We start from the raw sequence: 10,271 nt of genomic DNA on the forward strand, positions 1-10,271 counted from the left end.
AATTCAAAGACAAAGTAGGTCGCTGCTAAAATCAACTGAAAATACAAAAAACAAATATTCTATTTTCCCTTTGAAAGAAAAGGGAAGAAAAACGGATGATATGTAAAACCATTTTGGCAATATAATTATCATGAGAAACACGAGGTGCTAACATCATCCTTGGGTTCTCGTCACCCGTTTTGCTTTCCTCCTCCTCCTCCTCCTTTCTTTCCTCACTGCCTCCTCTCTTCTTTCTCTTCCTTCTCCTCTTCCTCTGCCACCTCCTCTTTTCTTCTTTCCTTCTTCCTTTTTCTTTCTCCAATTACTCCATCACCTCTTTCTCTTCTCCTTATTCTTCTTCCTCTCCATATGTCGGTGCTTGAGTATCAACTAGTAAGTCCAATGCTCAAAATGTCATTCCTTAACCTAAAAAAAAAAAATATACTAACTTACAATATTATTTTCCTACAGCTGACACCTATTAGGAGAACGACTAAAATGCAGCACACCTGAAACTTTGTATTATTTAAAGACAATTTTAGCCACAAATGTTTTTACCGTGCTTAAAAATATAGAGTAAATATATGATCAAGAACTTAAAATACCTAATAATTATGGTTAAACCTGTAATCAATAACAAGAACAATGAGCCAATATTTTCCCTTTTCTGTGCATATTTGACTAGCAAAGAGGGGTTAATGCACGCATGTTTTCATAATAACATAAAAAACATAGTGAAGCAAGAATTGTGATGCACTCTTACAACTGTTGTTGAAAGTGAAACATTAGATTTTTATATCGGATTAAAAAAATAATTTTATATGGTTAAAAATCAAGAGAGAAAAAAAATTTATTAGAGTAATCAGATTAAATATTTTATTTTCATAAATATATAAGGATTGAAAGTATAGAAATCAAAATATCAAAGATAACTAACTACCAAAGATAATCTATAAATAACTCTCATTTCAACCTATTTTTTAAAATTTATTTCTTTAGTCACGTATATGGGGACAAGACAAGTAACTATGGAGGGAAAGAGTTCTATTTAATTACTAGTTAGTTAAGTAGTATCCTCAACTGTGGAGGCAAAGAGTTCCATTTAATTACTAGTTAGTAGTTAAGTAGTATCCTCATTGACCACTTGCCAGTGGACAATAGGAAATTGATTTAAAAGATATTATGTTGTCACATTATCAATAATAGTTATGTATATATATAATAACCAATTAAGAAAAGTGACGTTAGGTGAACTCGAAATATTTAAATTTGTTTTTATCAAACTTTATTAGTAATCAGCATAAAAATCATCCTTATATTTTTATTATAGAAAATAATAATACTAAAATTTAGAATCAAATAATAATATATCACATTTACGATACATATCTTTTGATATCATTCATAAAGCTTTTATCTGATCTATGGGCACACCATTATCAGACTTAAAAGGCTATAGTAAAACCGATGTACACGAAGAATTAAACTCATCTTCTCCTTTCTTTCTATCCGACTATTACGAGCAATGAATTTAGGAAAAAAAAAAAAAATATCTATAATCATTTATTAACTAGTTTATATTTTTGAATCTCAAATTTTAATGATGAAATCAATTGGTAAATTGTTTGATCTAATCCATATGCCGAGAAAAGTGTATAGGGTTAACTACAATAGCAGTAAGGCATAAAGCAGATATTGGGCTTGAGTCAAGATCGAGAGTTCGTCGGAAGTCCGGACGTTCATCGGAAGTTTTGCCGGAATTGACCAAGAAGTCCAAAAGCTTTCCAAATAAGCTCATCGGAACTCACTGAGAATATCGTCATAAAGTCCAGGAGCTTGCTAGGAGATCATTGTAACATGTCGAGAGATTGTCGGAAGTTCGCCGGAAGATCGCTGGAAGCTCGTCGAAAGAACAATTGACATACCAGACTAAGATTACTTAGTTAATGTCTTAAATTATTGTAGTTAGACTTTAAGTTGAGATAGGATTGAGAGGCAATCCCACTAACTCAGTTAGGGGCCAACTAGGCCCTTAACAGGGCTGAATTGAGTTAGTTGAACAGCCCATTTAGCACCTGAAGTCACGATTGGTGGTGGCATGGCCTAGTGACTCAGTCTCCCAAGTGGTCTGGGCGGTGGTACCGTCGACAGTTAATGCTATCAGGCGGTGGTACCGCCAGAGCTCGATCTCCGAGCTCTGTCATGCGATCGTATCGCCTAGACTAGGCAATGGTACCGCCTAGTTGTCACGACCTTAGCTGGTTTTGCCTAAGGCGTGCGGCACCCTCGCGCGTCCATCCGCAAAGGTCAGCCTCCCCGAAGCCTCCCATTGTCCCTTAGGACCAACAAAAGAGAGAACGGGTTAAAGAGAACGCCTCAATCGGGATCCACAAGCAAACATGTCCGAAAAACACTTCATAGACAATGCAAATTACAAACAGACTTTACAAGCTCTGAATAGTTGCACAACAAAGGGTAAAATGGTCCATTACAGACCGAAAAGCTCTCGCACGTGTCCACATGACACAACCTTTATTTACAAGCCTAAAGAGGCCACCAACCCAACTAACATGGAACTATTTAGCCTTCGGCCGCCCCTCTACCTGTTGTACAAGGCATGAACATGCCAAAAGACAACGGACAGACATAAGCATTACATCCAACATCTTGTTTACAAGTTTGTCCGTTACATTCTCCCCCACATATCCCTTCGACGTCCTCGTCGAAGCCTTTGTGAACACTGCAACTCTTCGCCTTTGCTGAGTCTTCAATCTTCTGCTCTAGCTGCAATGCGCCTCCTGGCTCCCAGCTGCTCTCCGCTGCTGTTTCTGAGTAGTCGAACCTTTGATCCGCCATGCTGCTTCAACTCGCCAATGACTCTGACTTTGGTGTGGGGTTAGCTGAGTTGTGTTGATCCTTGTCGATTCTTGCGGATCCACCAAATGAAGGAAGAGACCATCTTTACTGCGCCAGTCTCTCAAAATTTCCACATGCTGCTTGAATTGGGTGGATGCTTGTTGGAGCTTTAACGAGCATCGCCTCGCAAACTTCTGAAGTTTTGGGTCCTTCCTCCACAAAATCTGCTCATTGACTCTTCTTTCAGTTAGTTGTCATATCCAAGTAGGTTCGCATCACTTCCGCTTTCGATTGGCATTTCATTGGGAAATGAAGCGGACGATCTACTCTCAGTAGCACTGATCACCGTTGGTGAGGATTTGACAACTATTGTCTTCTATTATCTTCGAAGGGTCTTTGAACTTGTGCAGAGCTCCTCTACTGGATAGATAAGAGAACTGGGGTACTCGGTTTCGCCCATTCTCTTAAGAGTTGAGAAGGCAAAGGTTACTTTGACTTCGCCCGCCTCCTCGAGGTTGTACTTCATGCATCGAGCTGGTTACTGGTCTTCGCCTGCTCTTTGCTCACACTTCTGAAGCACTTGAAGTGTTTGCACTCCTTGCGTTGAGTTAGCTACTGTGATTCACCTTCTCAATGCCATCGAACTTCTAGAATGCGGGAAGTTTTCACCCCAACTTGGAGTAATTCTCTGATAGATGAGGTCGCCTCTGGGATTGTACCGTCTTCTCCATCAACCCTGCCGCCTACTCCACTGAGTAGCAAAGGTACAGCACCGCGTACTACCTGCTTCGTTCCTTGGTCGTGCACTCTTGCATGACCCGAAGTCCTTCACTTACGGCTATCTTGATGAGAAACTTGTTGACACCGATCTTACGAAGTTTCTTGGCCTCTGCCCTTCAGCCTTGTCTCGGTACTTGGAGATTGCCTCTGCATGCTCCACCTCCTCGGCCCCTTTCACGACCAAGTGCTCTCCCTCCGTGAGAGCAAGGGATCAATGACTTGCATGGAAGTCCCGCCTCTGCGGTACCATGGCGCTGCCATGCCCATGGCCCTACTATCCGTCGCATCGCCTCTGTATCCCTTTTCTTCACAATCAGTAGAGATGTCTCCGTGGCACTCCTCTGAGTCCACCTCCATTCTAACTGATGCTTGATTTTGGGTAGCTAAGTCCCTCTGGACTCGTCGTCGCTTCCTCGCCCCTTTCGACCCCCTGCTTCAACACCTCTGTGTTCTCCAAGCAGTTCGTTTTGTCGATGGAAAGACAGACTGCAACTCCCATGCATGGCCTCTGCCATCATGTTGTAGAGTTTGCATCGATTATGTTCTCCTTAGCTTCCTTGGTAGCAACGTTCGCTTACTCGACCTTGTCCCCTGACTTGTCGGGCTCCCTTAAGCGAATATGAGCTCTGGAGAAGTCCAACTCTCCAGCTACTTCGATCATACCTCTGCATGATCAAGTCCCTCCCATGGAACTCATTGGTACTTGCATTCGAACTTTTCCCTTGGTGGAACCCAGCCCCCATATGCTGATGACCAAGGTTTTCATCCGATGCAAAATTCGGTGCATGCCCGAAAGACCCGCCTCTGCGATACCATGGCCTTCACTCCTTGAATCCATAGCCCTTCTTGTCGTCGTGTTGTTCACCAAAGCGGAGCTCCCAGTAGCTCCCGATCATACCTCCATATGATCTCATCCCTCACGGGACCGATTGTGTGTATCGCATTGCCACGAACTATTCCACCACGATCCGCTGCACCATGTCGCCTCCTGGTGACATCTCCATTGCATTCTGATCCTTGTGGAATAAACTCGAATTGTGAACCCTTCAAGTGTGGCCTCTGCCAATACATCGCAGGGTCCCTTCCACCTTCGATTTTGTTCGCTCCTCTGGCAATCGACCTTCATCCACCCACTCCTGGGTCACACCTAGATGAAGCACCGCTCTAGGACAGTCCGTCGCCTAGTAGCTCTCGAAGTCCACCGACTTCACTGTAATCTGTGCACCATTGTCTGGATCCTGGGCCTCTGCCCCTACCAGCACAATCTCCGCTGCACACTACTTCCTTCATAGCAACTCAAATGGCAACACTGTGGCATATTCTTCAAGAGTACCCGCCTCTGCGTCCTCTTGCCCCGTACTAAGGCCCTTCTGAACCCAACTTCGCCTCCGCAAATTGAGTCGCCTTAGTTCCTCCATCAAATGCTTCTCCGAGTTAAGGTGCATGTGCCCAGAAGCTCCCTTCGTCTTTGGCACCATGCAAGATGAGTCCGCTCCGTCAGAATGAAGGACCCATGGAACAACAGGATCCTACCCTTGCCTCTGCAAGAGTTCATGTCTTTGACCTCTGTCTAAGGAAAGCACTGTGCTTCTGCTCCATGTTCCAACTTCACTGCTGGCTCCCTTCATGCGGCTTGGGTACTTCGCCAAGTTACACCCAAGTTGCTCCGCTCCTCGTTCTTGCATTGAGTCGATGGTGGCCCTCGCGCCCACCATTCCACGGGCCAGCCCTCCCTTGAGTCCGATCTCCATATCGACTCTAAGTGTGCCTTCATTTAAGTTGCTTCAGGTCGCTCCCCCACTTGATCTCGCAATGCATCCACCAATGCATTCTCTCGAGCGAGATCATGCGACAACTCCTCGCCGCTTGCTCGTTCCATTGAGCTTCGTGGAGTTGTTGTTTGTGAGGTACTCCTCCTCAACATGTGAAGTCCGTTTTACATGATTCTCCCTCTGGAGTGCCGAGACTTATCCCTCCTGGATAACTGTCCCGTTGGAGCAACATCTCTCTTCGTTTCGGAGACCACCGTCCCCTTGGACTACTCCGATCTGCTGAACAAACTGTGCAATGTCTTGCCTCCTGCAAACGCACTTGCTAGATTGCGCCTCCATGTCAATACAGCCACCGCTGTACCCCTCAAGGCCTAGCAACATGCTGAACTCGTTGCACACTTTAGCCTCTTCCGGACGTATCCTTTGCATGCCGAAGAGAAAGTTTCAATGCTCCATGGCGCCGAGTCTCAGCCGCCTTAGGATGGCCACGAACATTCCATCGTCCGCATACAAGCCCATGCATGAGTACCAAATTCTTCGAGTTAGCAATTCCCCTCACCTCTGTGAGCTTTGCACAACTCTTTCGGTCGCTGAGCAACTCATTCCACTTTGCATGGTCTCATCCTTTGCCAAGCGCCTTGCTTGCCTTGAGCACCATCAAATCAAGTTGCCAACGTTGAGCCGTAGCTCAAACTCAGCCATCCCAACCTTTGTGCGCTCCGTATTCTTCCAAGCTTGCCTGTTCTCGTGGTGCCTTTTGCACGAAGGGTTGGCCATTCCTCCGAATGCCAATGTTAGATGCCCTCTCCTCTGAGCGACTCTTTTCCCTACATCTCCATGCCCGTTTTCCCTCAAACGGTCGTGCGTGCTGATTGCCCTCAACGCAGCCCCACTAGGTCCCCCACGTTTGCATGTCAAGTGTTTCTATGAGTGCTTGTCCCGCTCTGATACCATAATGTCACGACCTTAGCTGGTTTTGCCTAAGGCGTGCGGCACCCTCGCGCGTCCATCCGCAAAGGTCAGCCTCCCCGAAGCCTCCCATTGTCCCTTAGGACCAACAAAAGAGAGAACGGGTTAAAGAGAACGCATCAATCGGGATCCACAAGCAAACATGTCCGAAAAACACTTCATAGACAATGCAAATTACAAACAGACTTTACAAGCTCTGAATAGTTGCACAACAAAGGGTAAAATGGTCCATTACAGACCGAAAAGCTCTCGCACGTGTCCACATGACACAACCTTTATTTACAAGCCTAAAGAGGCCACCAACCCAACTAACATGGGACTATTTAGCCTTCGGCCACCCCTCTACCTACTGTACAAGGCATGAACATGCCAAAAGACAATGGACAGACATAAGCATTACATCCAACATCTTGTTTACAAGTTTGTCCGTTACATAGTGTTAGAGTGTCAGGCGATGGTACCACCCAATAATAGTGGTAGTACCACCAATACCCCGAAATATGAGGATGTGACATTTTTTGGCTCAAATTATGAAGTCATTGGAGCCTATAAATATCTCACCCTTTTCTACATGAAAGGGCAACAAAAGTGCAATCAAAGTGTTGAAAAATTCTAAGTGTTGGGGTGTTAAAAGTATTATAAAAGTGAGAAGAGTTCTCCTCCTCCCTATCCTTATATTTGTAATCATTTAAGAGAGGTGTGAGACTTGTAAAGGTTATCTCCTAAACCTATGAAAATGAGAAAGTATTATAAAGAGGTGGTTGGTCTTCGCCTATTGAAGGAAGACCATTAGTGGACGCTGGTGTAACATCCCTCATTTTTTGAAATTTATAAGGACTTATTTGTAAATATAAGGATTTTTTAAATATTTTTTTAGTACTAAATATTATATATATATATATATATATATATATATATATATATATTGAAAGTATTGTGAGGGACCAAAATGTGAATCTCATTAATTGGAGGTGATTTATGAAAGATTCACACTAAAAAAATAAAATAAAATAAAATAAAACGGAGGACTTGTAGCATTAGCAAGGATGAGCCACTTGTATTTATTCTACATCTAAATCTCCATGCATGCTAGTCACCTCACTATTTTAGCATGAGCCAAACCTAAGTAATTTAAAGCATAATTAAGGGAAACTTTGCGGCCAACGTAACTTTGAGAAGAGGAGAAGGAATTGAAGGAGAAGAGAAAGAGAAAGAATTGAAGAAGAAGTTTTATCTTGGCTTAAGGCTTTGCATCAATTCCCCCACATTTGGAAATCAAAACTTTTTAAGGCAAGTATTCTAACCCATTCTAGAGATAAATTTTGATCCTTGTTTTCACCTTGATTTTGAGAAAATTAGAAGATTGTGGCTACATGTAAGATATCTATGTCGTTTATACATCAAATGTTGAATTTGAAATTTTTCAGATTTTGACCTTTTAGTACTCGTGTCATCATAACTTTTTGCACCAAATTCGGATTGAGGAAAAACCTCTTCGTATAAACTTATAGAGCTTTCATTTGATATAAAAAATTGAAAGATTTGGAGTAAATTTACCTATCCAAAGATATGAATGAAAAGACTCATGTATTCGGTAAAACAAATACTATAGCTTCTAACCTTCTATTACTAAATTGCTCATAACTCTCTAGTAAAAATTCTAAATTATACAAAACTTAGTTCTTTTGGAAACTAGATTTGCATATCTTTCTTTTGACACCTAATTTGAAAATTTTCAAATATGTTTGCCTTCTGAAACATCTATTTAAATTGATTCTATCAATTCTGCAAAACAGAGATGATCAATTCTAATCTTCTATTACTAAATTGCTCATAACTCTCTAGTGAAAATTTTGAATTATGCAAAACTTAGTTCTTTAGAAACTAGATTCGCATATCTTTCTTTTGACATCTAATTTAAAAATTTTGAAGAATGTTTGCCTTCTGAAACATCTATTTAAATTGATTCTATCAATTCTATAAAACAGAGATGATCAATTCTGACCTTCCGTTACTCTATTCACTGTAACTTTCTGTTAGGAACTAAAAAAAAAATTACAAATCCAAGTTCATTTGAAAATAGATTAATACAGCTTTCCAATGACACCTATTTTTAGTCAATTGGAGCATGCTTGGTCACTCAAACAAATCAGGAAATATACCATTTGAATTCTACCAGAATTAAAAACTTTGTTGAGTTTTGCCTATTCAAGTTTCATTCTATTAGAAATTTGATTTCTGCTAAATTCTTCTTCAATTGAGCTTTATATTAGTCCTTTGAAATTCTTGTATTGTTCATCCTAAAATTGTTATATGTTTGAAATTTATTATGTAATGCTTTGTTTGTATTTTCTTATTTGATAAAGGCACACACATATCTCCATTGTTCCGCATGTGCTTCTGATATGTGTCAATGTTATTGTTCATACTATCCTTTTGTAATCTAGTATTTTATGGGATATTGTGAACCTTTACTAGAAATGGTAAAGGGAGTTATGCATAGAGCCCGCAATACTCTGCCGGCCCCCATTGACTTCACTTAGACGTGGGTGGATGGAGCTCCCAAATGTGGGAGACTTATACTTGGTGGTCATCTTGAAATTGATGAATCACATTATGTATATGGTCCCACGGCGCCCTCTATATTTTTAATATGATATCCAAAGCTTTGCTTATGAGTTTATATTTATGCTTTGGATAAAAATGAAATGCATGCTACATCAAAAATGACATACAAGCTTATGTTTATTATTCGGTTCACTTGTTATATTTTGAAGCGTTTCGTATGTCATTGTTATGCTCCTAAATATTCTCCTAAATATTCTTACACCTTTGATATGCACCTAAATGCTTCATGTATCATTTGATACATACCTAAATGCTTCTTTTACCAATGAAATACTTCAATTTCCTTTCTCCTATTGTTATGTCTAATGCCTATTTTCGAATGAGGTAACCTTTGTGATTTTTATATCAAATGAGATGATTTCAAATGAACACTAGTATTTCTGCTTTTGTTATCTTGATACTAAGCCTGCTTGAACTTCTCCTATCGCCATGGATATGTTAGTCGCTTGCGGGGCTCTTTATGCTTACCCCGTTGCTATATAAATTTTTTAGGGTAGCTTGTCACGCACTGAAAAGCTAGAATTGGGTTGAAGCAGTGAAAGGCTAGAAGACTTTTGGGCTAACCTTTGTTGGTTGATAGGTTTTTGTTGTATAGTATACTTTACTTCTGATGTAATGTTAAGGATATGTTGATATTTATATGTTGTAAAAGTTTAAAGGACCGCTCATATTTATGAAATGATAAGTTTAAGTTGTATAAGGATAAGAACTCATGGTAAATAATTATCTTTTTGTGATTGTATATATTTCTACGATTATGGATTTGTGTTGTGGTTGATGTTTAGTTGAGTTGCCTTTGGATTTTTTGAATCTCTAAGTGAAGTGGAGTATGATTTATGTAACGTATAGGTTTATGAATTGTGAATATTAATTTGAATGGTTCTTAGTATCCTCAAATTGTTAGATTGGATCTGGATTGAATTGACGATGAATTATGATATTATTGATTTTAGATAGGGTCACACCTCCTGAATGCGATAATTCGGGGGGCGTGACAAGAGTTGGTATCAAAGCGTGATTTGAGGATTTCTAAGAATTTTGATATGCTAGATGTGTAATAAATTTTGAGGTTTAGTGATTTCTATTTAGAGACTGGTCAAAACTTTTCTTTTGCTATTTTTAGGAAGCAAGGATGACGAGGTCATTTGGTTCTCCTATTGCATATACTTCTGAACAATTGAGTGGAATTATGAAAACTCTAGAGGCTATGACACAAGTAATGCAACAACAAGTCCGACAAGGAAGAAATGATGAAACGGGAAATTCAAACCAGACTGGGTTGGGAAT

Source organism: Musa acuminata, chromosome BXJ1-7, assembly GCF_036884655.1.
Source record: "Musa acuminata AAA Group cultivar baxijiao chromosome BXJ1-7, Cavendish_Baxijiao_AAA, whole genome shotgun sequence".
Classification (NCBI taxonomy): Eukaryota; Viridiplantae; Streptophyta; class Magnoliopsida; order Zingiberales; family Musaceae; genus Musa; species Musa acuminata.